The 26,600-nt window shown below is 44.0% G+C and overlaps 1 long non-coding RNA gene across 11 annotated transcripts in view; it reads left to right on the top strand.

Annotated features, from left to right (window-relative positions):
• LOC102454898 (uncharacterized) overlaps window positions 1-26,600 on the top strand; it is a 105,349-nt gene that overhangs the window by 48,270 nt on the left and 30,479 nt on the right. For all 11 annotated transcript variants that reach the window (XR_012904227.1, XR_012904229.1, XR_012904230.1 and 8 more), the window contains exon 2: window positions 1,476-1,586. This is a non-coding gene — a long non-coding RNA (uncharacterized LOC102454898). The remainder of the gene's footprint in view (window positions 1-1,475; window positions 1,587-26,600) is intronic.

Genomic DNA, 26,600 nt, shown 5'->3' with positions numbered 1-26,600 from the left:
CTGATCATTTTAGTTGCCCTCCCCTCTCCCACCCTCTCTCTTCCCCTCTCCCACCTCCTTTTCCCAGTCTCCCCGAGTTTTGTTCAATAAAGAGAGTTTCTATTTTTGAACACACGTGTCCTTTATTTTGTACATCAGGAAGGGGGTCTAGGGAGGGGTAAGTGGAAGGAGGTGAGGGAGGAATGGGGTACGAGCCCCCAATGGGGAGGACTGGGGTGGCTCTGCGGGCTCCTCGGGGTGGAAGCTCTCCTGCAGCCTTCCGATTGACCCCCCCCGGATGGCAGCCTGCGGCAAGTGCAGCCGGGCTGATGGCCGAGTGCTGTGATGTGCCGAGTGTGGGCACTCAGGGCACTCCAAGCCAGGACTGCTTTGCAAGCAGGGAACCCCTGAGAACTGTCTGTCTGGGGTGGGGGTCGGGTCCCTTTAAGCACAGCCCTCGGCTAGCCTGAGACAGCAGCTCCACGCTCTAAGTCCTAATCTGCTGCCCTGCCGGCACTGCTTCCAGCCATCCTTAACCTCGGTTCAGGGTCCACTCATTGTGGACATGCTAGTTCAAATTAGCAAAACACTAATTCAAACTAGTTTTTAAGTCTGGATGTGCTAATTCGAATTAGCTTAGTTCGAATTAGTACTGTAGTGTAGACATACCCGTAGAGTCTTTTTGTCATACTTTAAACAAGCACCTCTTGGGCCATATCATTCTTCAGTAGCAATTATTATTGATAAGATGCTGCAATAAAGCTGGATTTTGTAGCAAAGTGAAAATAGTCAGACTAGGGTTCTTTCTAATCTCCCACAGGTAGTGTTCAATAAAAAAAAAAAAACTAGCTCGAAGAAAATCACATTTTGATTCTTGAAAGTTTCACATGCAACAAGGGAAGGTTCTAAAATATCTTCAGTGATACCTTACAGCCTCTTTTCCCCCAATTATAGCAATTAGGGGAAGCTTATTTGTGCATGTGTGTGGTGGCCCAATCTAAGTAGTTGCAAAATCTTGTGAAAATAAAGTTCATATTTTTGGTGTTCAGAGTATTTAGTTGTTAGTCTTAATTGCATTTTGACTAGTTGCGGCAGTGTTTCATTGCTTAAAAACCTCTTCTTGAATTTCAGTATTTGTGTCATATACATAAATCAATAAGTGTGTTTGTGAACTTTTACAGTAACAATAAATGGAAAACAGATGTAGAAAGGAATCAAAAGATAAAAATAAGATATTCATAGTTGTAGTGAGTGAGCAATCAGAATCTAAATTTCAGATATGTTGTTATTCAAAGGCCTCTGAAGTAAGGTAACTATTATTCAGCTGCCAATCTGAATCCCCAGATTACAATGATAGGCAACTACTGGAAATGCTCAGTTGTCCTTTGATATTTCTATGGATTTTGATAATATAAGGTTTAACTTCTATAGAGAGCTTGGGAGACTTGTATCTTCAATGAATGTGTGACTCAGTTTACCCATCTCCTTTTGTACAGGGACTTAAAGGGTTAACTCCCATGCAGAACTCTTCAACAAATGCTCCAGAAAGAAAGGCAATGATCTGAAGCACGACTGCTTAACTAAGGAAGTAGAAGCCAAAAAGTCAGGTAAGATTCATCTGCACAGCCATAGTTACTTCAGTACTTATCTATGTTCCTGTTGACACATTGTAGTGATACATTTCAGGCTTTTCAAACACTTACACTGTGGCTCCTGCAGAAGAGCCAGGTTTGGTTCCCTGAAAAAGTCTTCTCTCTTGGGGGCTTTATAACTAGGAAATGTATAACTGGGATGTTGAAACCTGAGGACACAATCTGATGAGTGGCAGAGTCTCAGGACTTCCCCTTAAATCAGTGGTCTCCAATCTTTTGAAGGATGATATAACTTTTTGAATTCAAGTGCAATCCAGGATCTACCTCAAACCCAAATACCCTTGCCCCACCTCCTTTGTGCCCCTTCTCCAAGCCCTGCACCTGCTCAGTCCATCCTTCCTCCCTTTCATCAGGCAGGGGCAGAGGGTTGAGGTGCAGGCTCTGGTCTTGGACTAAGGGATTTGGAGTGTGAGAGGGGCTCTGAGCTGAGCTGGGGCAGGAGGAGGTTCAGGATAAGGCTCTGTAAGGGAGCTTAGGTCTAGGTGGGCTTAGGGCTAGGGCAGGGACTTGGGGTGCAGGAGAGGGTACGTGACTGGGATAGGGATTCAGGATGCAGACTCCAGTTGGACACAGATGGATCCTGGGTGCAATGGAGCTAAGGCAGGCTCACCCCTACCCCGCCCCTGCGCCACTCCCAAAAGCAACCAACAAACTCCCTCCATCCCAAACACTGTTGTGCCTCCCACCCCTGTTCTGTGGAGATAGAATACAGAGTGGGAGAGGAGGACAGCTCCAAGGCAAAGGGCCAGAGATATGCAGCAGTGCAGGGAGAGGCAGCTGAAGTGCAGTGCTTGATAGCCTCTTGGCCATACCAGTCAAATCACCTGTCAGAGGCTCCAAGATCTACCAGTAGATCCCAATGTACTGGTTAGTGACCACTGCCTTAAATAAAGCAGAGGCCTAGGACTTACCACTAGGAAGGGTTCTCTCATGACAGATTGCTGAAGAGTACAAAGAGTATTGTATTCTGTGATCTATGACCCTTTCTTATTGGAAACAAGCTTCAGAGATGTAACTGTGTTAGTCTGTTTCAGAAAAAACAATGAGGAGTCTTGTGGCACCTTAGGGTATGTCTAGACTACATGCTTCTGCCAACAGAGGCATGTAAAATAGGCTACCCGACATAGTCAGTGAAGCGGGGATTTAAATATCCCCTGCTTCATTAAAATAAAAATGGCCACCACGCTGTGCCAGCTCAGCTAATTGTCGGCACAGAGCAGCAGTCAAGACGCAGATCGGTCGACAGGGAACGCCTTTGTCGACCGCTCCTGTAAATCTCATTTCACGAGGCATAAGGGAGCAGTCGACAAAGGCATTCCCTGTCGACCGATCCTCCAACAATCAGCTGAGCTGGCACAGCGCAGCAGCCACTTTTATTTTAATGAAGCGGGGGATATTTAAATCCCCACTTCATTGACTGTGTCGGGTAGCGTATTTTACATGCCTCTGTCAGTAGAGGCACGTAGTCTAGACGTACCCTTATAGATGAACACATTTATTTGGGCATAAGTTTTCGTGGGCTCAAAACTTCTCAAACTTGATTTATTTTAACTCATGACATCATATACTACATGCATAATGTATTCTAACCCCTTTTCTTAGCTCTCCTGCAAGAATTATCAGTGTTGATAGTATGAAAAATAACTCATAATACTTTAAGAGCTAAGATGCAATTAAAACTCTTTTTAAAAAATTGTGAGTGTTCTATTTTTCACATCATGCCAAAATCACTAATGGTATCAGATAAGCTTCAATAAGATTATGCTTGAATCTTTCCTTTGTTTTTTACTCTTTGTTTTTCTGTCTTACATACTCTGTTTTCATTAAAGCCTGTGTTTAAGCCTTAGTTTTCACTGATTAAAGTCCGTGTTCTGACATTAACAAATAGCCAAAATGTTATCACTGGTTCTGGATGTAATAAAATCAGTGACAAGATAAAATGACTACTGACTTCAATAAACTAAACTAAAACATGACAAAATAAATTCATTTGACTAGTGGGTAGGGCATGAAATATAGATCACTTTCCCAATGTTCAGAAGCAGTGTGCAGTTTGAGAAAGAGATGAAGTAGGTGAGTTAATATCTTTTATTGGACCAACTGTTTTTGGTGAGAGAGACAGGCTTTCAAGCTTGCATACAGCTTTTCTTCAGGTCTGGGAAATGAACTCTGAGTGTCACAACTAAATACAAACTGAAAAAGATCGTTTAATGTAAATAGTTAACACTTACTTCAAGTGACCACTCAAGCTGAAGTGGCCTGTTAACACTGTTCCAGCCATGGGGCTGGGAGGATGGGGTGTGGAGGAAAGGAAGGGGACGAACTACAGAGACAGTAATACTTTTGAGCTCTCAAGCAATTTTTGATCACTTTAAAACAATCGTGCTCTATCTTTTCCACTTAGTCCAGGGCTACACTAGAGACCTTACAATGGCACAGCTGTGCCAATACAGTTGCGCTCCTTTAAGATATCGCATGTAGCCACTTTATGCTGACATGGGAGAGAGCTCTCCCATCAACATAAAACCACCCTCAAACTGTGACAGTATATTGAAAAAAAAGCATGTCTCTCCAACATAGCACTATCCACACTGGTGATTCAGAAGATTGTTTTTTTCACACCTCGAGTGACATAAATTATACCAACAGAAGTGCTAGTGCAGACATAGCCTTATATGTGAGAAACAAATACTGCTATTAAAATTTGAAGATCACCTGATGACAAGGTTCAATTACTGGGTCTCTTTATATTGAATATGTAACATTGCAGCTAGTGATGGATTTTGGAGACATTTAAAAAACATATATTGATCTCCTTGAAGAATTTAAACAGAGAACAATTGTTACAATAGAATTCTATTGCAGAATTCTTTAGTTGTATTGATTGCAGGAGTATGGAGAAACCTCATTCATTCAGATATGGCTAGCATCTTCAGACAAGACCATGTTACTATAAAGTAGGAACTTATGGCACATGATCCAGCCTGTGGATTGCCTGGATTAGGGATGTTTAATTTAGATTAATAGGCTAATCGAATAGTCAATGCAGTTTGCATGGACTATTCGATTAGACTATAAAGGAGCCTTGCCTTTGAAGTGTAGAAACACTTCAGCCCCAGGGCTGTTGCTACACTTCAAAGGTGAAAGCGATGTGGGAAGCACCGGACCAGCGGTGGACTGATTGAGTCTCCCTCTAACCCCTTACTCCCTTCAGCATTTCAAAACAGCAGCACAGAATGTAACAGGGGGTCAGCTGGGCACCTCCCCACACACTGACCCTGGCTCTACGTGGCTTTGCCACTTTGAAATGCTGCGTGGAGCTGGGGGCTAGCTCTGGAGTCCCCAGCTGACCCCAGGCTCCATGTGGTGCTGCCACTTTGAAATGATGCAGGGAGTCCCATGCAGCATTTCAAAGCAGCAGTGCCGGGGTCAGCGGGGAGTCATTGCCACTCTGAAGCCAACTCTCCTCCCCCCCGACCTTGCTGCCTCTTTCTGATAGAGGCAGCAAGGTTGGGAAGCAACTAGTTGACTAGTGTATTGACTGTCTGATAAGCTTTTGCTTATCGGATAGTTGACTAGCCTTTCACATCCCTAGCTTTTATCTGGCCCACAAGGCTCGGGGCTCACTGCCCCCCAGTGAGGGCACTGTGGCTTGAATGCCACCACCTGCTCCTCACTGCAAGGGTGGGGTGGCATCCCAAGCCTCGTTGGCCTGATCAGGGAATGCCAGGACAGATCTGGGCCATGGTCTCTGCCTGTCAGGGAGGAAGAAGCAACTTTTTGCTTTGGGAGTGGCAGGGGATGGTGCTTGCAGAGTGCACTTCTCTGCACCTTGCAGAGTCACGCAGAGACACCTGTGACCCCTTGGAGCTGCTCCAGATAGATGCCCAAATCACCTGCCCCCTCTTACATCTCCATCCACCCAGTCTCTGTATCTGCATCCCAACCTGCTCCTGTATCCCCTCCTTTCCAGATCCCACCCACACCCCAGCCCACTCTTAACCTTCCCTCCTGCCCAGACTCTTCACTCCACCCAGCTCCTGCACCCTGCTCCCCACCAAGACCCCACAACTACCACTCCACTCTTGCATGCTGTCTCCTCCCCAGACACTGCACCCTCACACCCAGCCTGCTCCTGCACCCTCCTGAAGGGGAATAATCACTTCTCTAGATCTGCTGGCAATACTCCTCCTAACGCAACCTAATATGCCATTCACCTTCTTGGCTACAAGGGCACATTGTTGACTCATATCCAGCTTCTCATCCACTGTAACCCCCAGGTCCTTTTCAGCTGAACTGCTACTTAGCCATTTGTCTCCAGCCTATAACAATGCTTGGGATTCATCCCACTTTCATCCCAAGTGCAGGACTCTACACTTGTCCTTGTTGAACCTCATCAGATTTCTTTTGGCCCAATCCTCTAATCTGTCCAGGTCACTCTGGACCCTATCCCTGCCCTCCAAGGTATCTACCTCTCTCCCTAGCTTAGTGTCATCCGCAAACTTGCTGAGGGTGCAATCCATCCCCTCATCCAGGTCATTAATAAAGGTGTTGAACAAAACTGGCCCTAGAATCTATCTTTGGGGCACTGTGCTAGAAACTGACTGCCAACCTGACATCGAGCTGTAAATCACTACCCGTTGGGCCTGACAGTCTAGCCAGCTTTCTGTCTATCTTACAATCCATTTGTCCAATCCATACTTCCTTAACTTGCTGGCAAGAATATTGTGGGAGACCATATCAAAAGCTTTGCTGAAGTCAAGGTATATCACATCCACCAACTTTCTGATATCATCAGAGCCAGTTATCTCATCATAGAAGCTAATCAGATTGGTCAGGCATGACTTGCCCTTGGTGAATCCATGTTGACTGTTCCTGATCACTTTCCCCACTTCCAAGTGCTTCAAAATGGATTCCTTGAGGATCCCCTGCATGATTTTTCCGGGGACTGAGGTAAGGCTGACTGATCTGTAATTCCCTGGATCGTCCTTCTTCCCTTTTTTAAAGATGCAGCTGCTCCCAGCCAGCCTCTTGGGACTGTCTTGCAGGCGGCCTTGCTAAGAAGGTGAAAAGGGCTGTCTGGGTGTGTACACACCTCCCTTCCCTTTCTGATGCTGCCCCAGCTCCTTTAGGAAGTGGGGGCTGAGCTGTGTGTACTAAGGATGTTAGCTAATGGTTAGTTTACTAGTCGCGTAGTTGATGGAATTTCCATCGACTACTCGACTAGTCAATAGGCACTTCCGCATGCCTCCTTTGAAATGTACAAGAGCCCCAGTGGGCTCTTTCAAAGGAGGAATGCAGAACTCTGCATGCAGCCCGGGGCCAGTGGGAAGTCCTGCTGACTCCGGGATCCATGCAGGTGGATCTTGTGCATTCAAAATGGAAGCACCCGCATGGAGCCCAGAGTCAGTGGGATTTTCTGCTGGACCCGGGCTGCATGCACCATGCCAGTTTTGAAATGTAGAAGAGTCCCCAGCGGGGGCTTTTGTGCATTTCAAAGCCAAAGCACCTTCAATGGAGCCTGCGGTGAGTGGGGGACTCTTGAATCCCCTGCTAACTCCAGGCTCCATTTTGTGCTTCTTCTTTGAAATGCCACCCAGAATCCAGGGTCAGCATGGGACTCCCTAGCTGATCCCGGGCTCCTGGGCTCCATGGGGCATTTCCACAGAACCTGGGATCAGTTGGGGACTGGGCTTTGAAATGCTCGGCTGGAGTCTGGAATCAGCTGCGGAGTGCCCAGCGATCCTGGGCTTTGCTTGGCATTTCAAAGCAGAATGCTGCAGGGAGTCCCCAGGTGACCCCAGGCTCCACGTGGTGCTGCTGCTTTGCAGTGTTGCCATGGCATTTCAAAGGGGCAGCACCACATGGAGCCCAGGTCACCTGGGGACTCCCTAGCTGCCCCAGACTCCCTGCAGCATTTCCACGGAACCCAGAGTCAGCTGAGGAGTCCCCAGCTGATCCCAGACTTGGTGTGGTGCTGACGCTTTGAAATGCCATTTGAAATACCAAGGTAGCATTTCAAAGGGGCAGTGCCGAACAGCGCTTGGGGTCAGCTGAGGGGTGCTGCCCCTTTGAAATGCCACCATGGCGTTTCAAAGCAGCAGTGCCACATGGAGCCCAGCATGGGCTCTGTGCAGCACCGCCACTTTTAAGTACCCTCTCCCCCCCATCCTTTGCTGCCTCTGTCTGATAGAGGCAGCAAGGGGTGAGAATCAACAAGTCGACTGGACAATCCGATAAGCATTTGCTTATCAGATAGTTGACTAGTCCTTAATATCCTTAACGTGTACCCAGAACTCTGCTGCTCTTCCTCTTTCATGACTAATAGGGAGCAAGGGGAAAGTACACAGCTTGTGTGCCTTTCTTTCATTCCCAGCTGCCCAGGGGAGGGGCAGAGGAGACTTCACACAAGCTGCACACTTCCCCTCACTCCCTGATTACCAGGGGAAGAGGAAGAGCAGCAGCAACCTAGTATGTGTGACTGCAGCCACCCTGCCCTCCCAGAATGGTGCCCTGGCCCAACCCCCGCACTTACCTCTAAACCCCTTCATCTGTCAATAGAATTAAAAAAACTAATCACATCTGCATCTTTGAAACTGCTCAAATGGTCAAATCTAATCTGTGTAATAAATAAGTTGTTTGGTCAGTAGGTTAATAAAAAGCTGTACTAAAAATGTAACTGACAACTTTCAATGTATGTACACAGCACCAAAAAGGATATCTAACTGCTGGAGTGCTGTTCATATTAATTGCTGCTCTTTTGGTAGCAGTGATTATTTTTTGTGATTAATTATAGTGGCTTGTTGCTTCACCATTTGAAATAAAAACACTGTTTCCATATTAATAATGTTATTTAATTTAACTTTGCTACTTTCCTTTATAATTTAAATAGGTAGTTTTCTAAGACCTGAAAAATAATCCTACTGCACATCAGCTTATGCATTTTTCATTAGTGCCATGGTATTCTCATTTCTATATACACAACTATGCAATCAAATACCACATCGATGAGTGTCCTATAAGAACCTAAAATAAATCTTTGTAGTTCACATTGTTCTGGTTTTGTGATATAAGGTCAAATAACTTGATTTATATCTCTACGTTGATGGTGTCAGAGTACAGGGTAGATATTCTTAGCCAAGCCTGGACTTTTTTTCTTGGCTTGCTTCATCCTCTATCCATTTTTGACTTTTTCAAAGAATTGAAGATGTGATAATTGCCTCATGGTAAAGGTCTTGGGGAGGAAAATCTTGATACATGGCATATGAGATACCAGTTCATTTATTGTGGGGAGCAGAAACTCAGCATCCTCATCAGGGGATTGGGGAAGAGGATAATTGGACCCCATCTGTCCCCCAAACACATGTAGTCAGTACTTTACATACAAGTGGTTCCAGGAGAAGCCCAGACCCTTCCAAGAGCACTGTACGATTGGCTGCAGCCCTCTGTGGAACTCACAGAGGATGAGGCTTTAGAAAAGAAACTCATTTGTAGTAGTACCAGGGGGAGGGAACTAGCTGAATATCTTCTTGGTGCATGGTGCACCGAACTCCTTCAGGTACAGGCAGTCCCTGGGTTACGTCAGTTTCAGCAGCGGCTGACTTGGGGACATCTGGGGTAGAGCAGCTGGGGTGCTGCCGGGTTGGTCCCTGCAGCGCCAACGTGTGGCGCTGCGGGGACCTACCCGGCAGCGCCCCAGCTGCTCTGTCCCAGGCGTCCAGATTCGGCTAATTCCAGGAAGCTCGGGGCAGAGCAGCTCTGCCTCGGGCTTCCTGTAGTCAGCCGCTGGTCAGTTTCAGCAGCGTCTGACTTGGGAACACCTGGGGCAGAGCAGCTGGGGTGCTGCCGGGTTGGTCCAGTAGCGCCGAGGAGCGGCGCTGCAGGATCAACCCAGCAGCACCCCAGCTGCTCTGCCCCAGGCATGTCTGATTCAGCCGCTGCTGGTCTGTTTCAACAGCGGCTGAATCTGGACGCCAGTTCCGACTTACATACAAATTCAACTTAAGAACAAACCTACAGTCCCTATATTGTACATAACCCGGGGACTGCCTGTACTTCAGAGCATACTTAGTGTACTAGAAGCTTAGATGCTTGCATGGAGACATTTCAGCTGCTAGGCACTTAGGCTATGTCTACACTGCAGTGGTATTTTGGGATACCAGAGGTATTCCAAAAGAGCTACCCCGTGTCTTAGCAGGAAGCCCGTTATTTTGAAATAGAATGGGCTCACCGTTCTGTTGTCCCTGTAAACCTCATTTCATGAGGCGTAGTGGACATTTCAGAATAGTGGGTTATTTTGAAATTTGGCACTGTCTACATAGTGCTAAATTACGAAATAAGCTATTTCGAAATTGCACCCGTAGCTCAAAATAAGCTATACAATTTGAGCTATGCAAATTGCGCAGCTTATTTCAAGTCAGTGTAGACGCACCCTTAGATGCACTCGTCCCACTACATACGCTAGAAGGAAACGTGGAGGACACAAGAGGAGACAAAGATAACTCTGCCCTGAGGTAGATCCTCAGGCCTAGTTCCTAGCATGCACTGTCTAGTCCATTCCATTGTTGAAGACAACCTATTAGCATCTAGATTCTAGGACCAGGGTTCAGTTGCATTAACTGCCCTGTCTTTGTAAGCTTCTCTGCATTGTCCTTTAATTGTCTCTTCTTACAGGTGGCTGAACACTTGCAGTGGCATCTCTGTATCTTTCATCTGCTGCTGGTGCACAGCCAGAATGAAATGAAAACCCTATTTCTTTGTCTCTGTGGGTGTGTCTACACTGCCACCCTAGTTCGAACTAGGGTGTCTAATGTAGTCATTCGAACTTGCAAATGAGCCCGGGATTTAAATATCCCAGGCTTTATTTGCATGTCCCGAGGCGCTGCCATTTTTAAATGCCCCGTAGTTCAAACTACCTGCTCATGGCTACATGCGGCATGGGCTAGGTAGTTCAAATGAAAGCTCCTAATTCGAACTACTGTTACTCCTCATTGCTGGAGTTGTGTAGCTGCGGGCAGGTAGTTCGAACTACGGAGCATTTAAAAATGGCGGCACCTGGGAACATGCAAATAAAGCCCGGGATATTTAAATCCCGAGCTTCATTTGCAAGTTCGAATGACTACATTAGCCACCCTAGTTCGAACTAGGGTGGCAGTGTAGACATATCCGGTGTTTTTTCAATCTTCACATACTTACACACAAACTAATTCCTGCAGGTTGTAAAGGAAGAAAGAGCGAGGTTATTTCTATTTTTAAATGCAGGAAAGATGCTCAGAGATACTGCATGCAGAAGCTATATAAGGACTGAGGTAGGCAGCTACAAAAATAAGGCAGTAGTTTGTACTTTTCCCCAAACCAGAAAATAACTAACCAGAGCTAAAACAAACACAAATAAATCCTGGCTCCCACATGGACTAGCTATGTCTAGACTGCAGGCTTCTTTTGGAAGAAGCTTTTCTGGAAGAGATCTTCCAAAAAAACTACTTCTTCTGAAAGAAAGCGTCAACACAGCAAAAACTCATCGAAAAAGCGATCTGCTTTTTCGAAAGATAGCGTCCACAATGAATGGACACTATTTCACGTGTAAGCTGTGATTACTATGGACGGGGTGGCCACCAGAGCATCTGTGCTTTTTCCTCTTTCCTCTTCTTCCAAAAGAACTCCCTCCTCCCCATCCACACACACCTTTTTCTGAAACAGCTCTTTTGGAAAAAGGCTTCTTCCTTCAGGTTTACCAGTGTCGGAAAAACCCCCCAGTTCTTTCAGTTTTTTCCAAAAACAAAACAAAACAAAAAAAACCACCCTCTGCAGTGTAGACATACCTGCATTGTATTCCTCACTCTCAAAGAGGCTGAGAAATGCAGTCTGCCATGAAGGTTCATGGTATTTCAGACCAAAGGGAGGAGTGCATCACTGAGAATATCCTGACAGCAGCATCCTCCCTTTTTATACCAAGTGCATTCCACTGTGAACTCATCTGTTGACTAAAGCTGTTGTATTAGCAAACAGGACAGCAAAGGTGATCCCTCACTGGAGAGATGGACAGACCTCAACAACTTTAGGTAATTACAGGTCAGAATTCAACAACTTAAACACTAGAGGTCAGCCAATGCCGAGCATGCAGCAATGGTTCTCTATAAACATAGCACAATATACTGTCTACCAAGTGGACTATTACCTTATTTACCCTCTCAGTTTCTGGTTTGTTTAAGGTGTACACACTAAGCCTGCGTCTAGACTGGAATGATTTTGCGGAAATACTTTTAACGGAAAAGTTTTTCCATTAAAAGTATTTCCGCAAAAGAGCATCTAGATTGGCAAGGATGCTTTTGAGCGAAAAGTGCTTTTGCGCAAAAGTATCTGTACCAACCTAGACGCACTTTTGCGCGAGAAAGCTCTGATGGCCATTTTAGCCATCGGGCTTTCTTGCGCAAAAAATTAAGGTGCCTGTCTTCACTGGCCCTCTTGCGCAAGTATTCTTGCACAAGAGGGCTTATCCCTGAGCGGGAGCGTGAAAGTATTTACATAAGAAGCACTGATTTTGTACATTACAAAGTCAGTGCTCTTGCGCAATTTCAAGTGGCCAGTGTAGACAGGTGGCAAGTTTTTGCACAAAAGCAACTGCTTTTGCACAAAATCTTGCCAATCTAGATGCACCCAAAGGGTGTGCAAAAACTTGCCAGCTGTTTACACTGTTCGCTTGAATTTGCACAACAGCACTGACTTTGTAATGTACAAAATCAGTGCTTCTTGCGCAAATACTTTCACGCTCCTGCTCGGGAAAAAACCCTCTTGCACAAGAATACTTGTGCAAAAGGGCCAGTGTAGACAGGGAAGAACTGTTTTGCGCAAAAAAGCCCCGGTGGCTAAAATGGCGATCGGGGCTTTCTTGTGCAAAAGCGCGTCTAGACTGGTCACGGATGCTTTTGCGCAAAACATATTGAAGACAATGATCAAGGAATTTGTCTCCTGCCATTCTTCTCCAGCCTTTGACAAACAGAGGCCAGGGGCACCATTCCTTACCCGCTGCCTAATAGCCTTTTATGGACCTAGGCTCCATGAATTTATCTAGCTCTTTTTTAAACTCTGTTATAGTCCTAGCCTTCACAGCCTCCTCTGGCAAGGATTTCCACAGTTTGACTGTGTGCTGTGTAAAGAAGAACTTTCTTTTATTAGTTTTAAACCTGCTACCCATTAATTTCATTTGGTGCCCTCTAGTTCTTATATTATGGAATGAAATGAAATTGGAAACCTTTTTAATGTTCTTGACCTACTTCAGCCTATGTTTCCATTCTGTATCTTGACCTGATAAAATATACGATGGTAAATAGAAAACCAAGGACTTTTTAATTGTGTTAGTTGACTTACACCTTAGTGTTACTGAAGATGAGTCAGAGGATATAAATGATGATGAGGAGGATTGTTATCATGTCTAGGGGCAACAGAGTTGCTGGGCCCCTGAGCAAGGTGTGTGTGGGGTGCCTCCGCACTCCTAGGGTATGTCTACACTACCCCGCTAGTTCGAACTAGCGGGGTAATGTATGCATACCGAACGTGCAAATGAAGCCCGGGCTTTATTTGCATAAGCCGGCCGGCGCCATTTTTAAATGCCGGCTTGTTCGAACCCCGTGCCGCACGGCTACACGCGGCACGGGCTAGATAGTTCGAACTAGCAAGCCATTCCGAACTATCTGTACACCTCGTTCCACTATCTAGCCCGTGCCGCGTGTAGCTGCGCGGCACGGGGTTCGAACAAGCCGGCATTTAAAAATGGCGCCGGCCGGCTTATGCAATTAAAGCCCGGGAAATTCAAATCCCGGGCTTCATTTGCACGTTCAGTATGCATACATTACCCCGCTAGTTCGAACTAGCGGGGTAGTGTAGACATACCCCTAGAAGAGCCAGGACCTCGGGCTGAAAGGGTGGGGCTAGGGACAGCCAGCCCTAAGCATTGCCTGCAGCGTGCTGTGCTGCACACTCTCCTTCAGTCAGCCCTGAGAGTCCAGGGCTCGTGATTTCCAACCACTACTGCTGCTGAGATAGTGGCAGCTGGGAGCCCTCAGCCCTTTTGAATTACTGGGCCCCAGGGCAACTGTCCCTTTTCTCCCCTTCCCCATCAGTGGACCTACTATCATGTGCTGGGCACAGAAGATGAAAACCTAGTGCCATTGATTTCATTATATGGATTTCATTAGGGTTAATATTTCACCCAGAGAAAATAACTCTTTCAATGTGTGCTCATGTCCCATTCAAAATGAAAAGAAATAGAAAGTGAGGCAACCAAATTATTACACCTAAGCCTCCTTTCGGTCAAGAAAATTAAAAATATAATCTTATATGAGGGAGATCTCAGACATACTCCCATGCATGTAGTTATTCTTCACAAATGCAGCTGCTTTAAAGTGATCTCAGACATAATCCAGATCTGAGGCCCAATCCGGCAGTGCTACTCAGGCTTGAGGCTATGTCTACACTGCAGAGAGAAGTCGGAAGAAGATATGCAAATTGCAAACCACAATTTTCATATCATTTTCTGCTTTTTTTCCAAAGAAGGCTTTTCTGAAATTTGGCCCATCTACATGAGGCCAAATTTCAGGAAAAAATGCCTCTTTTGGAACATCCCTTATTCCTTTCACCAAGAGGAATATAGGGATGCTGAAAGAACACATCCTCTTTTTTGGAAACTGTTCCAAAAAAGCTGATGTGTTCCTAGGATGTGGCAGCGCCTTTCAGGATACTAGAGTTCTGCAGTCTAGACATAACCTGAGTCCCCATTGACATCTGTTAATACTTCAGGTTTGGACTTACTAACTTTCTAAATTATAGCTGTATGAAATTTGGGTTATGCCTATATTAGGAGCTAATGGTATGATTCCCAGCTTACATGGACACATATCCGTGCTAACTCTTATCAAATAGTGGCTTAAAAGTAATAGTGTATCTGTGATAACCTCTGCTTGTGCTGTCTGCCCCAAACACATCCACCTGGAATCTGTGGCATTGCTATTATTATTCATGTGAATTAGCAAGTATGACTACACAAGATGGGAATTACACAGCTAGTTCCAAGTGTAGACATAGCTATATTGTTAATAATGTTGTAATGGAAAGTTTACATAATAGGGATTTCTATCACTGTATCTAATAAGATTCCAATAGACTCCTGTGACTTTTGAACAAGGCCCCATGCTACCTATATTTTAAGAGACCACACTCACTTTGACTGCACAATAGTTTTTAGCTTATGAAGTGTGCAGACACGAAGAGGGACTGCACAGCTTCATTGCTCATGCAGTATAGAAGCATTGAGAGAGAACATAAGAACAGCCATACTGGGTCATACCAAAGGTCCATCTAGCCGGGTACCCTGGCTTCCAACAATGCCAGATGCCCCAGAGGGATAAACAGAACAAGGGAATCAAGTGATTTCTCTCCTTTCATCCATTTCCAGGCTCTGACAAACAGCAGCTAGGGACACCATTCCTACCCATCCTGGCTAATAGCCATTGATGGACCTAACCTCTATGAATTTATCCAATTCTTGGTTTGAGGATAGGCATGTGCTCTTCTTCCTACCATCTTCAGACATGCATATGTTTTTCTATCCACCCTGTTTCCTCACCTTTCCAGAAATGCTCATGCCTGCATAATTGTTTCAAATACAAAGTTCAGATAACCCTGTCTTGAATTTTATACAAGTGCTTTCCTCATGCTGTGAATTTCTGACAATACTGAGGGTGGACAATTTTGTTATCCTATGTCCTGCTTCAAGCTATGTTGTTTATCTTGACTGGATGGCTAACTGTTTGGTGGGGGATGATGGTTCTGAGGTATCTGAAATGGCTTATTGTTCTTTTAATAATAACTGTCCTTTGTTTCCAGTTCTCTTGCCAAGTGTAGCTCCTCTGATCTTAACAGCTCCAGTCTCCTTTGAGATCCCAGGCTAATTTTTGCAGCTGTCCTGCTATTCAGGAATTCTCTTCGTTTTAGTTTATAGGCAGTCCAATTGTGTAGCACTTAACAATTATCCCTGAGTCACTACTTTAAAGGCTTAGCTCCGGATAACTTAGTTATTGGATTGCCTAAAATGACTGCTAAGATAATCAATTTTTTCCTCAGCTGCTTATATTTTTAGTCCAGTTTTGATTACAGGCATATTTTATGCCTGTTAAGAGAAGCAGCAGTCAGTTATTTTAATGAGCTCTTGTAGTCTTTCTTGTCACCTATTATTATTTCTAAAGGGCTTGAAAACCAAAGTTTGCTTAATTGAAGCTTCAGAAGAATGCTGCATTAAACAAATGCTCCCCATAACCAATTGCACTAAAGTCTGTTGAGTTTGAGCAGGCCCAATGTCAGGTATTAATTTTTTAAAAATATGTCTGTTGAGGTAATTTCTGTTTTTATTCATCTACAGTTGCAATGGGAATAAGCATGTTCCCACCCATCTAATGAAGTAAGAACATGATGCACTTAAATAGCTTAGGTCAAGCAAAAATAAATAATAAATAATAATATAATAAAATACTGGGTAAATCTCAGCTCACTGAAATCAATGTGGGCTTTACCATTGATTTCAGAAGAGTCCGAAATTCACTAGCAGGACCACTCTCAGCTTTCATTGGGATATCCCTAACACTATTACTTCAGTGAAGATACTCCTAATTTACACCATCTGAATCAGCACCCTGGTATCTTTTTCTACTCCTTTCTTTTTCTACTTTGTAATGTGTACACCAGTTTGTATGTGTACAACTGCCCTCTATAAAATGTCAGATATCATCAAGTGTGTATGTTCATGTCTCATTCTATAGGTTGCACCTGTAAAATCTGGCACACTCTAGTCTAACATCTGTAGGACAATGGTTGCTCCTGGACTAAAGAGCCTGGGACACTAAAGGCAGGAGGGCCAGTAGCCTGACCAGAGCTGGGGGTAGCAGGGCCGAAGGATCCCCACAGCAGTGCTGGCACTGGGGCTGTAGAACCCTGGCAGCCCGTGACAGCATGGGATTGGGGAACCTTGGGTGCCCGCAGCAGCATCGAGCCGGGGGCTAGAGAAACCCAGCCATCCGTGGCAGCATGGGGCTGAGTGCTGGAGAAACCTGGCAGCACGCAGCAGTGCAGAGCTGGGGAAACCTGGGCACCTGTAGCAGCATGGAACCGGGGGACTGGAGAAGCCTTGCAGGGCCAGGGAACACTAGCCGCCTGTGCAGCGTGGGGCTGGGAGCAAAGAAGCCTGGCCACCCACAGCAACGCAGAGCTGGAGGCTGGAGAGTCCCAGCCTCCCATGGCAGCATGGAGCCAAGGAAATCTGTCTGTCTATGGCAGTGCGAGGCCACAGCTGGGGCATGGAGAACTCTAGCCGCCCATGGCAGCTCAGAGCGGGGGGAGGGAGGGACAGGGGCAGCACGATGGACAGCCCAGCTGGGGAGGCATTAGAGGGGGGTCAGAGGCAGGAGGCTAGATGGGTTGGGCAGGTGGTAGGGAACACCTCCTCTGGTCCGGAATAATTCTCTCATTCGGGATTGGTCAGGTCCTGATGGTACTGAACCAGGGCAGTCCAACCTGTAGTGGCTGACCCACAAAGAACACCAGCCCTAGACTTACCTTAGCTAACACATTCTCTTGTAGCTCAGTGATAGAGGCTTGTGGTTTTTGGAGCAGAAGAGTCTGAGTTTTAAAGCCAATGCAGTCATGATTTTAGGGACTGCAATCAATAAATCCCATGAATCCATGTACAGGCAGTCCCTGACTTATGAACGGGTTACATTCCGAACACCTGGTTGTAACTCGATTTGGTCGTAAGTTGAAAATATCCTTAAACGCGCTGCCTGCGCTGTTCAAAAAACTTGACGTACATGGTTCTCAACTTGAAAATATTGTAATGGGGTTAATGAGAGGTTGGTCATAATTACGGATGGTTGTAAGTCGGTGTGTTCATAAGCCGGGGAGTGGCTGTAATTGATATACAGGTTTGGATCCCTGGTCTGGCACCCTTGGGATCTGACTGGTCCCTAATGAGGGAGTTTGCTGGACCAAAGGATGTCAATGCTGACCCCTCTGCTGCTGGCCTCTGGGCTCTCTTGGGAGGCCACCAAGTTCCTGGTTGCTGGTTTCTGCTCCCAGGCTTCCCTTATGGTTGCTGACCTCAGTCCCAGGCTCCGCTCCTGGCCCTGGCTGATCTCCCTTCCCCAACTGCTAGTCTAGCTTCACTCCCGGACCGGCTCTGCTTCTGGCTGCCACCCTGGCTCCCCGCTGCCAGCTCCACTGCTGCTAGCTTCAACTGGTCCCCGCTCCCAACTTTGAAGATATATCGTCCAGTAACATCCATGGTCCAGACCAGGGAGGTCCAGACCAGAGAGGTTGAACTTGTACCTGCTTACTCATGGAAAGATTCTGGTTTTTCATTCACTTGAAGGTCATTCTAGTAGCAATGTATACAAAGCAAACGGGAACAAAATAAATACTGTGATTTCTGAGAGGTATTTATTAATTCAAATCAAAGTAATTTTTGGACATTGTACTTTAACAATCTTTTCCTTTTGTGCCCCATAACTTAATACAATTGAATATAAAACAGAAGGACTTCTGAACAATTTTTATTCTGTTCTTCAAGATCTGCATTACAATCTAGTAGTTTACAGGCACGTGCTCTCTGTAAATCCTTTAGGGTTGACACTGAAATTTTATTTTAATGCATTAAGTTGATCAAAGCCTCTACAGCCATGATTAATTAAGATCTAAGCCAACTATTTTAGTCTAGTCAGCACAGAATGTATGCTCATATTTTATTTATAAAGTATATATATATATATATATTATTGGTCACTGTCCAATATATAATAGATTAAATGCACACATCTGAAAAATAACATTTTCCCATAATTTAAAAAAGATTTACCAAATTACCAAGTAATCATTTATTATATTCTCAACTCCCATGGAATTAGACATCTTTGTCTTACCTTTGTCTTACCTCATCAATCTAGGTTGCCAGTGGCTACCATTGCCTACTGACTGGACTAGGAATATGCAAATTTCTCGAGACATCCCCTCTCCCCTTAAAAGTCAATTGGATGCTTAAATGTTCAGAGAACATCTGTTCTGGGTAATGTGAAAAAGTAAACAAACCTTGTGGGTATATTGTGGAGCAGTATGGTGGACAGTCCTAGAAGAATGAAAGAAGTTCCTTAAAGGAAAAGGTGTTTACTTTCTTACAATCAAAGTGACCTACATAATGACCACATCCTCTTCCAAACATATCAGTGAGCTGGAGGCTCAAAGAGCACTTTAAATCAGGGGTGAGTAACCTTTTTGAGTCAGGGGCCACTGACACACAGAAAAATCAGTCGGGGTCACACACAAGTGAGAACCTCTCACTGATATGGCTCCCAACTGAGGAGAAAGACACTTCTCCCCCATTCCCCTTATACACCAGACCCTAAGGGGACCCAGTCTAGTGGATTTTGTGTGCTTCAGCCCCTTGGTGGGGCAGCAGGGGGGCTGGAGCACCAGCCTAGGCTCCCCAATACTAGGGGTGGCCCTGAGCCTCAGGGGCCAGATCCAGGCAAAATGGGGTCCGCATCCAGCTCCTGGGCCTTAGGTCCCCCATCCCTGCTTTAAACCCTATATTAAGGTTCCATTTTGTTACTAGATGTCCAGTAACCCAGTGGAGGTGCTAGACTACTTTGGATAATTTGCTGATCCCACTTTTTCATTAATTAGATATCTGTTTAAGAATAGAGCTTTGAAGGCTGATGTTTGCATCCACATAGAAATGTTAAGTCCTCCAAGGTTGAACCTATCAGAAAATAATGAAAGGAATTTATAGAAGTTTTGAGAGAATAGATTTCCATGGACTCAACGTAGTCCATGGATGAACGTAGGAGATAGCTGTGTAGAGAGTCTCTGGGTTAAGCTAAAAGAGGTAAAAAATAAGGGTGATGTCATGCTAGAAGTCTACTACAGGCCACCTAGCCAGGTGGAAGAGGTGGATGAGGCCATTTTTAAACAATTAACAAAACTATCCAAAGCCCAAGATTTGGTGGTGATGGGGGACTTCAACTATCCAGACATATGTTGGGAAACTAACACAGCGGGGCACAGGCTATCCAATAAGTTTCTGGACTGCATTGGAGACAACTTTCTGTTTCTGAAGGTTGAAAAAGCTACCAGAGGAGAAGCTGTTCTGGATTTGATTTTAACAAATAGGGAGGAACTAGTTGAGAATTTGAAAGTGGAAGACCGTATGGGGGACAGTGATCATGAAATAATAGAGTTCATGATCTTAAGGAAAGGTAGAAGGGAGACCAGCACAATTGAGGTAATGGATTTCAGGAAGGCAGATTTTGATAAGCTCAGAGAACTTGTAGGTAAGGTCCCATGGGAAGCAAGACTGAAGGGAAAAACAACTGAGGAGAGTTGGAAGTATTTCAAAGGGACATTGTTAAGGGCCCAAAAGCAAACAATTCCGCTGTGTAGGAAAGAGAGAAAATATGGCAAAAGACCAGCTTGGCTTAACAAGGAGATCTTGCATGATCTCAAAATAAAAAAAGGAGTCATATAAAAAATGGAAACTAGGACAAATAACAAAGAATGAATATAGGCAAGCAACACGGGAATGCAGGGGCAAGATTAGAAAGGCAAAGGCACAAAATGAGATCAGACTAGCTACAGGCATAAAGGGAAACAAGAAGACCTTTTATAAATACATTAAAAGCAAGAGGAAGACCAAGGACAGGGTAGGCCCACTGCTCAGTGAGGAGGGAGAAGCAGTAACAGGAAACTTGGAAATGGCGGAGATGCTCAATGACTTCTTTGTTTCGGTCTTCACCGAGAAGTCTGGAGGTGTGCCTAACGTAGTGAATACAAGCAGAGAGAGGGTAAGTTTAGAAGATAGGATACACAAAGAACAAGTTAAAAATCACTTAGGAAAGTTAGATGTCAGCAAGTCACCAGGTCCTGATGAAATGCATCCCAGGATACTCAAGGAGCTGATAGAGGAGGTATCTGAGCCTTTAGCTATGATCTTTGAAAAATCATGGAAGACAGAGGAGATACCAGAAGCCTGGAAAAGGGCAAATATTGCGCCCATCTATAAAAAGGGGAATAAGAACAATCCAGGAAACTACAGATCGGTCAGTTTAACGTCTGTCCCAGGGAAGATAATGGAGCAGGTAATTAAGGAAATCATATGCAAACACTTGGAAGGTAATAAAGTGATAGGGAATAGCCAGCATGGGTTTGTGAAGAACAAGTCATGCCAAACTAATCTGATAGCTTTCTTTGATAGGATAACGAGCCTTGTGGATAATGGAGAAGCGGTGGATGTCATATACCTAGACTTTAGTAAGGCATTTGATACGGTCTTGCATGATATTCTTATTGATAAACTAGGCAAATATAACTTAGATAGGGTGGTCAAATATTGGAATAAATTGCCAAGGGAGGTGGTGGAATCTCCCTCTCTGGAGATATTTAAGAACAGGTTAGATAGACATCTGTCAGGGATGGTGTAGACGGAGCTTGATCCTGCCTTGAGGGCGGGGGGCTGGACTCGATGACCTCTCGAGGTCCCTTCCAGTCCTATGATTCTATGATTCAAACCACAGGAAGAAAACTCCTCACACTGATCAGTAGTTTCATATGGTCAAAGCTGTCAGATGTGAAAAGAATTTCTGTAAAATAGGGGGAAGAGCTAAAAGAATCCCAATAGACTCAGCCAACATCTCAGCTGTAAAGATTACCTTAGCAGAGTATAGATGGAGAATTGGACCCTTGGGGAGATATCTGGCTCTGACTTGCAGGATTACATCGTAAGAAGGCAAGAAACCGAAGTCTTAGAGGCCAGCCTTTGAAGTCAGACTTGTTCATGAAAACTGTTAAACTTCGGTGAGGAATCTTTCTTCCTCGACCATCCTATGAGTTCCTTCAGTGGACTAAGTGCCTGTTCATGTATGGCTGTCTATAACTGACTTTGTAGAAATGGCATTGTGATGTTCCATGTTGGCGATATTCCAGTGATTTAGCTGCCAGCTCTGCAAATTCAACTTGAGTTCTGGGAGTCAAGCTGAATTCTTTCTTTCCTGTGCATCTGCAGCAGCCACCATATTGGTAGACAGTTTAGAGGAACTCTAAAACTAAGATAATTTGCAGCTACATCTTGAGCTAAGGATTTGGAACTCAAGTTGACACACATTCCTATCCTCTGTAGATCAACACAGCAGTACTTGTAACACACTCATCAGTGAGTTATAGTCACAGTTGTATAACACTTCAATGCATTTTCACAGGTGTGTCTGATTGGAATTGAGTGCAATTCTATTTATAATACACAAGATGAGAAACATCCAACCCAGTCCCTCGTAGCTCTGCTGATGCTGCAGGACTAATTTAGTCACCAATGAAGTACATGCAACTCCAAATACATATAGCAGGGTTTCCCAACCTATGAGTTGGGACCCAAATATGGGTCACCATTACATTTCAAAAGGGACACCAAGTGTCTCCCCAGATGGCTCTGCCCCCTTTACTCCCCCCCATTTTTTAATTGCCTTGGGTCACCAAGTCTTCCTGAATTGTCAAAATGGATCCCCAACTGGAAAAGGTTGGGAACCACTGACATATAGGAAGCAGACTTTTTGAATAAGATTTAAAAAAACAACAACACGCATGTCCCTTTTCAAAGTTGAACTTACTTTATGGAGATAAGAGCAGATGGAATACCTGCTGCTAGACCTATGGAATCTTATTCCTTTCTCAGTAAAATATTAATGTCTGTCTTATTGGGATGACAGCTTCTTCTGTGTCAGAGACAGATTCTGCAGAAGGATTAAGAATCGGAGACCTGAGCTCCACTACTGTGGTGGATCACTGGTTAGTGCAGCAAGTGACAGCATGTGAAGTTCCTCTGTGAGTGGAGACCTGTGCTCCAGGAAGCTGATGTCAAGCTGCCAGAAGCTGATCTGGTCATGAAGAGGTCAAAGCATCTTTAGTCATATTACCTTGAAGAAATATTCCTTTATCCTGATGAGAAGAGAGGGAAAAGGAAGGACCATCGTCTCTTAACCTTCACCTCTGCCAGGAACTAAGATAACCAATAAAGAATAATCAGAGGGTGGATACCTAGAATGCAAATACTGGAAGTTTTGATGCTGAAGAAAGACTGGTGATGAAGACACCAGGTGACTGTTAAAGGGTTAAAGAGAGAATGCCCGGAGAGCAACTTGCATAATCTTGCCTCTGCAAGTAAGCAGAACTACGTAGTTGTGATAGGATTGGCAGCTCCTGGTACATCTGGAAACCATTTCTTCTCCATCCAGAAAAGTTTGTGATACAAACAGCTTTCAGAGATAAACCTTTAAAGTTGAGAAGAAAGCATGATCCCAAGGTAATATGACAAGTCAAAACTCAGTGCTGGCTTGGTCACCCAACAAATCCCCACTTGAGTCTGCTTTTTGATACATTTTGTAATTAGTGGATTTTGGTCTCTACAGTTGTTCTTGTCATTATAAAAATGAGCCTGTTGGAAAATTCTGGTTACCGACCTGTTCCTGCAGATTAGTGATGGACTAGTTATAAAAGGTTTGACAGGAATAAGCATCTAGTGTTTCCAGTGGTTGATGCTTGAAATAAAGGGAAAAGAATATCGCTTTATTTCAGAGATTAACCTATCTATAATGTGTAGGGGAAAAAAGCTGTCTGACTTCAGTGTGAGTGACATATGCTGTCTTCCCTCATAGGTCACATCTTTTAGACCTTAAATCATTTTTGTTGCTGTTCTCTGGACCCTCTCCACATCTTTTCTGAAAAGTGGTGCCCACACTAGACACAATATTCTAACTGAGTCTAATCAGCGCAGAGTACAAGAATTACTTCTTGTGTCTTGTTCACAACGCTCCCAATTATGCACCACAGAATCATGTTTGCCTTTTTTGCAACAGTATCACACTGTTGACTCATATTTAGTTTGTAATCCACTATGACCCTTAGATCCTGCAGTACTCCTCCTTAGACAGGAAGAAATATTCACACATATAGAATGGAAAGCAACTAAATGCAGTACTTTGAATTTCTCTTTATTAAACTTCATCCTATTTACCTCTAACCCAGTGGTCCCCAACCTTTCAAGGTTGTCGGGCGCCTGGGGGCGTGGCCGTTCGCCCGCCGGGCGCCAGGGGGTGGGGACACTTGTGCCCCGGGGGCGGCCCCCCCATAGCCGCATGCCCGGGGCCGGCGCTCCCCCCGCCATGCGGCGCGTGCCCAGGGCCGGCGCTCCCCCCGCCATGCGCCCGGTGCCAGGCCAGCCCTGAGCACCTGGCGGGCGCATGGAAATGCCCCCGCGGGCGCCATAGCGCCCGCAGGCACCGTGTTGGGGACCACGGCTCTAACCATTTTTCCAGTTTGTCCAGATCATTCTGAATTATGACTCTGTCCTCTAAAGCACTTGCAACCCCTTTTAGCTTGGTATCATCTGCAAACTTTATAAGTGTATTCTCCACGCCATTATCTACATCATTGAAGATATTGAACAGAACCGGTTCCAAAAGAGACCTCTGCAGAACTGCACTTATTATGCCCTTCCAGCATGACTCTGAGCAATTAATAACCTCTCTGAGAACGGTTATCGAACTATTTATGCACCCACCTTATGGTAACTCCATTTAGGTTGTATTTCCCTACTTTATTGATAAGAAGGTCACATAAGACTGTATCAAATGCTTTACTGAAGGCATCTATAAAAATAAAATAAATAAATGGAAGAAAGGGGAAGTTGATATCATTGAATAAAAATCAGAAGCTAGGAATTGTAGAAAATTGATAAGGGAAACAAAGAGACACAAGAAATGTATGACTAGCCGAGTTAAGGACAGTAAGGAAATTTCTTAGGATATTTGGTATAAGTCCATTATAAGATGGAAAGAGTAGAATTATAAATAATGCCTAGAAGGTATTACTGTGCATAATAAATATTTCTTTACTGTGTTTAAAAATAAACAGATCATGTAATAATATTTTATGATAAAAATGTTCATTCCACTAGTGTCACAGGAGGATATTAAACAGCAACTACTAAAAGTTAGATATTTTAAAATCAGCCCTGTAGATAACTTGTTTCTAAGAGCTTTAAAAGACCTGGCCAAGGATTTTGCTCTACCATTAGTGTTTATTTTCAATAAGTCTTGGAATACTGGAAGAAATTTAATGTTATGTCAATATTTTTAAGAAGGGTAAACAGGATACCTCAGGAAATTATTGGTTTGTCAGTTTGACATAGATCCTGGGCAAGATAATGGAGTAGCAGAAACAGAACTAGATAAATATAATTAATGCCAATTTGCATGGGTTTATGAAAAAGCAGATCCTATCTAACTCCTTAGTATCCTTTTCATGATATAATATGTTTGGTCGATATAGAAATCTATTATATTAACTCTGTTACCTTTAAGGCATTTGACTTGGTATTACATGACATTTTCATTAAAAACCTAGAAAGATATAAAATTAACTCGGCGCACATTACATTAAATAAAAACTGGCTAACTGATGTCAAAATTAAACTATAAACAAGGAATAATCATTTAGACATCACAGAGACAGGTTTTTGGGCGTACACTAGTGAACATCTTTATGCATGAGATGGAATGAAACAAAACCATCACTGATAAAATTTGCCACAAAAATGGGGGTGGGGTTGGGAGTGATAAATATTGAAGAGGATAGGTCATTGATACAGTGATTTGAATCACTTTGTAAGCTGAAAGCAAGGAAACGAATAAGGCTTTAATAAGAATGAAAGTAAAACTGTATCTAGGAACAAAGAACAAAGACCATACTTACACTCTAATCTGGGAAGCAGCGATACTGAAAAAAGAAGGTTGTTGTGGATGATCAGCTGAACATGAGCACCCAGTGCAATGCTATGGCTAAAAGGGCTTCAATACTGGGATGTACAAATAATGGAACCTCAAGTAGGAGTAGAAAGGTTATTGTACCTCTGTATTTGGCACTGATGGGACTGTTTTTGGAATTCTGTGTCCTTTTCTGATGCCCATGGTTCAAGAAGGATGTTGACAAATTGGAGAGCATTCAGAGAAGAGCCACAAAAATGATTAAAAGATTAGAAAATCTGCCTTCTAATAGGCTCAAGGAACTCAGTCTTTTTAGTGTAATCCCCTCCCCCCAAGGCTACACATTGATTTGATTACAGTCCATAAATAACCAGATGAGGAACAATTATTTAAATAAATGACTCTTCAACTTTCACTGGATCATGTATCTTTTTCTGTTAATTAAAGTTAAAATATATCCGATTTCCAGTCTGAATTTGTCTAATAGTGAGAATAATTAACTACTGAACAATTCAAGAAAGTTCTTGATAGATGCTCCATCTCTGTCAATTTTTAAATTAAGTTTGGATGTTTTTCTAAACAACATGCTCTAGGAATTTTTTTGGGGGGAAAAAGGGAAATTCTATGATCAATGTTATACAAGATGTAAAATAAGATTAACACAATGGCCCTTTCTGGCCTTGGAAGCCATGTATTTACTCCCTTCACAATCAGGGAGTATAAAAAGCTAATGTGACCCATAGTCCTTACCTATGCTGAGCTATCTATTTATTCTCTCCTTTTCCAACTAAATTCATAAGCTATATCCTCCTCACCATTCAATTTCACAAATTCCTCTCTCTAGGCTTGTGACTCAGGTAATTTAGGTTTATTCCTGTCGCTTCCCTAGTCTAGCAACCTCTCAGTTTTACTGAATGAATCATGGCCCTAGTCAATCTCTGCTGTCTCTGGAAGCCCCACTCATTATTTTATTCTAGTTGTAGTGTCATTTGGGATTTTTAGACAAATTATATACAGTTTGTACTGTGTAAATCACACGGGGGATGCCCAGGGGTGAGAAGTGGACAGACTCAACCTTCGTTTGTCTGTGATTCTTTCAAGATGGGAAGTCATGGGCTCATAT

The sequence above is a fragment of the Pelodiscus sinensis genome, chromosome 5 (genome assembly GCF_049634645.1).
Source record: "Pelodiscus sinensis isolate JC-2024 chromosome 5, ASM4963464v1, whole genome shotgun sequence".
NCBI classification, from domain to species: domain Eukaryota; kingdom Metazoa; phylum Chordata; order Testudines; family Trionychidae; genus Pelodiscus; species Pelodiscus sinensis.
Note: the sequence above shows the minus strand (reverse complement) of the source record. Positions and strands in the feature narration are given on the sequence as shown.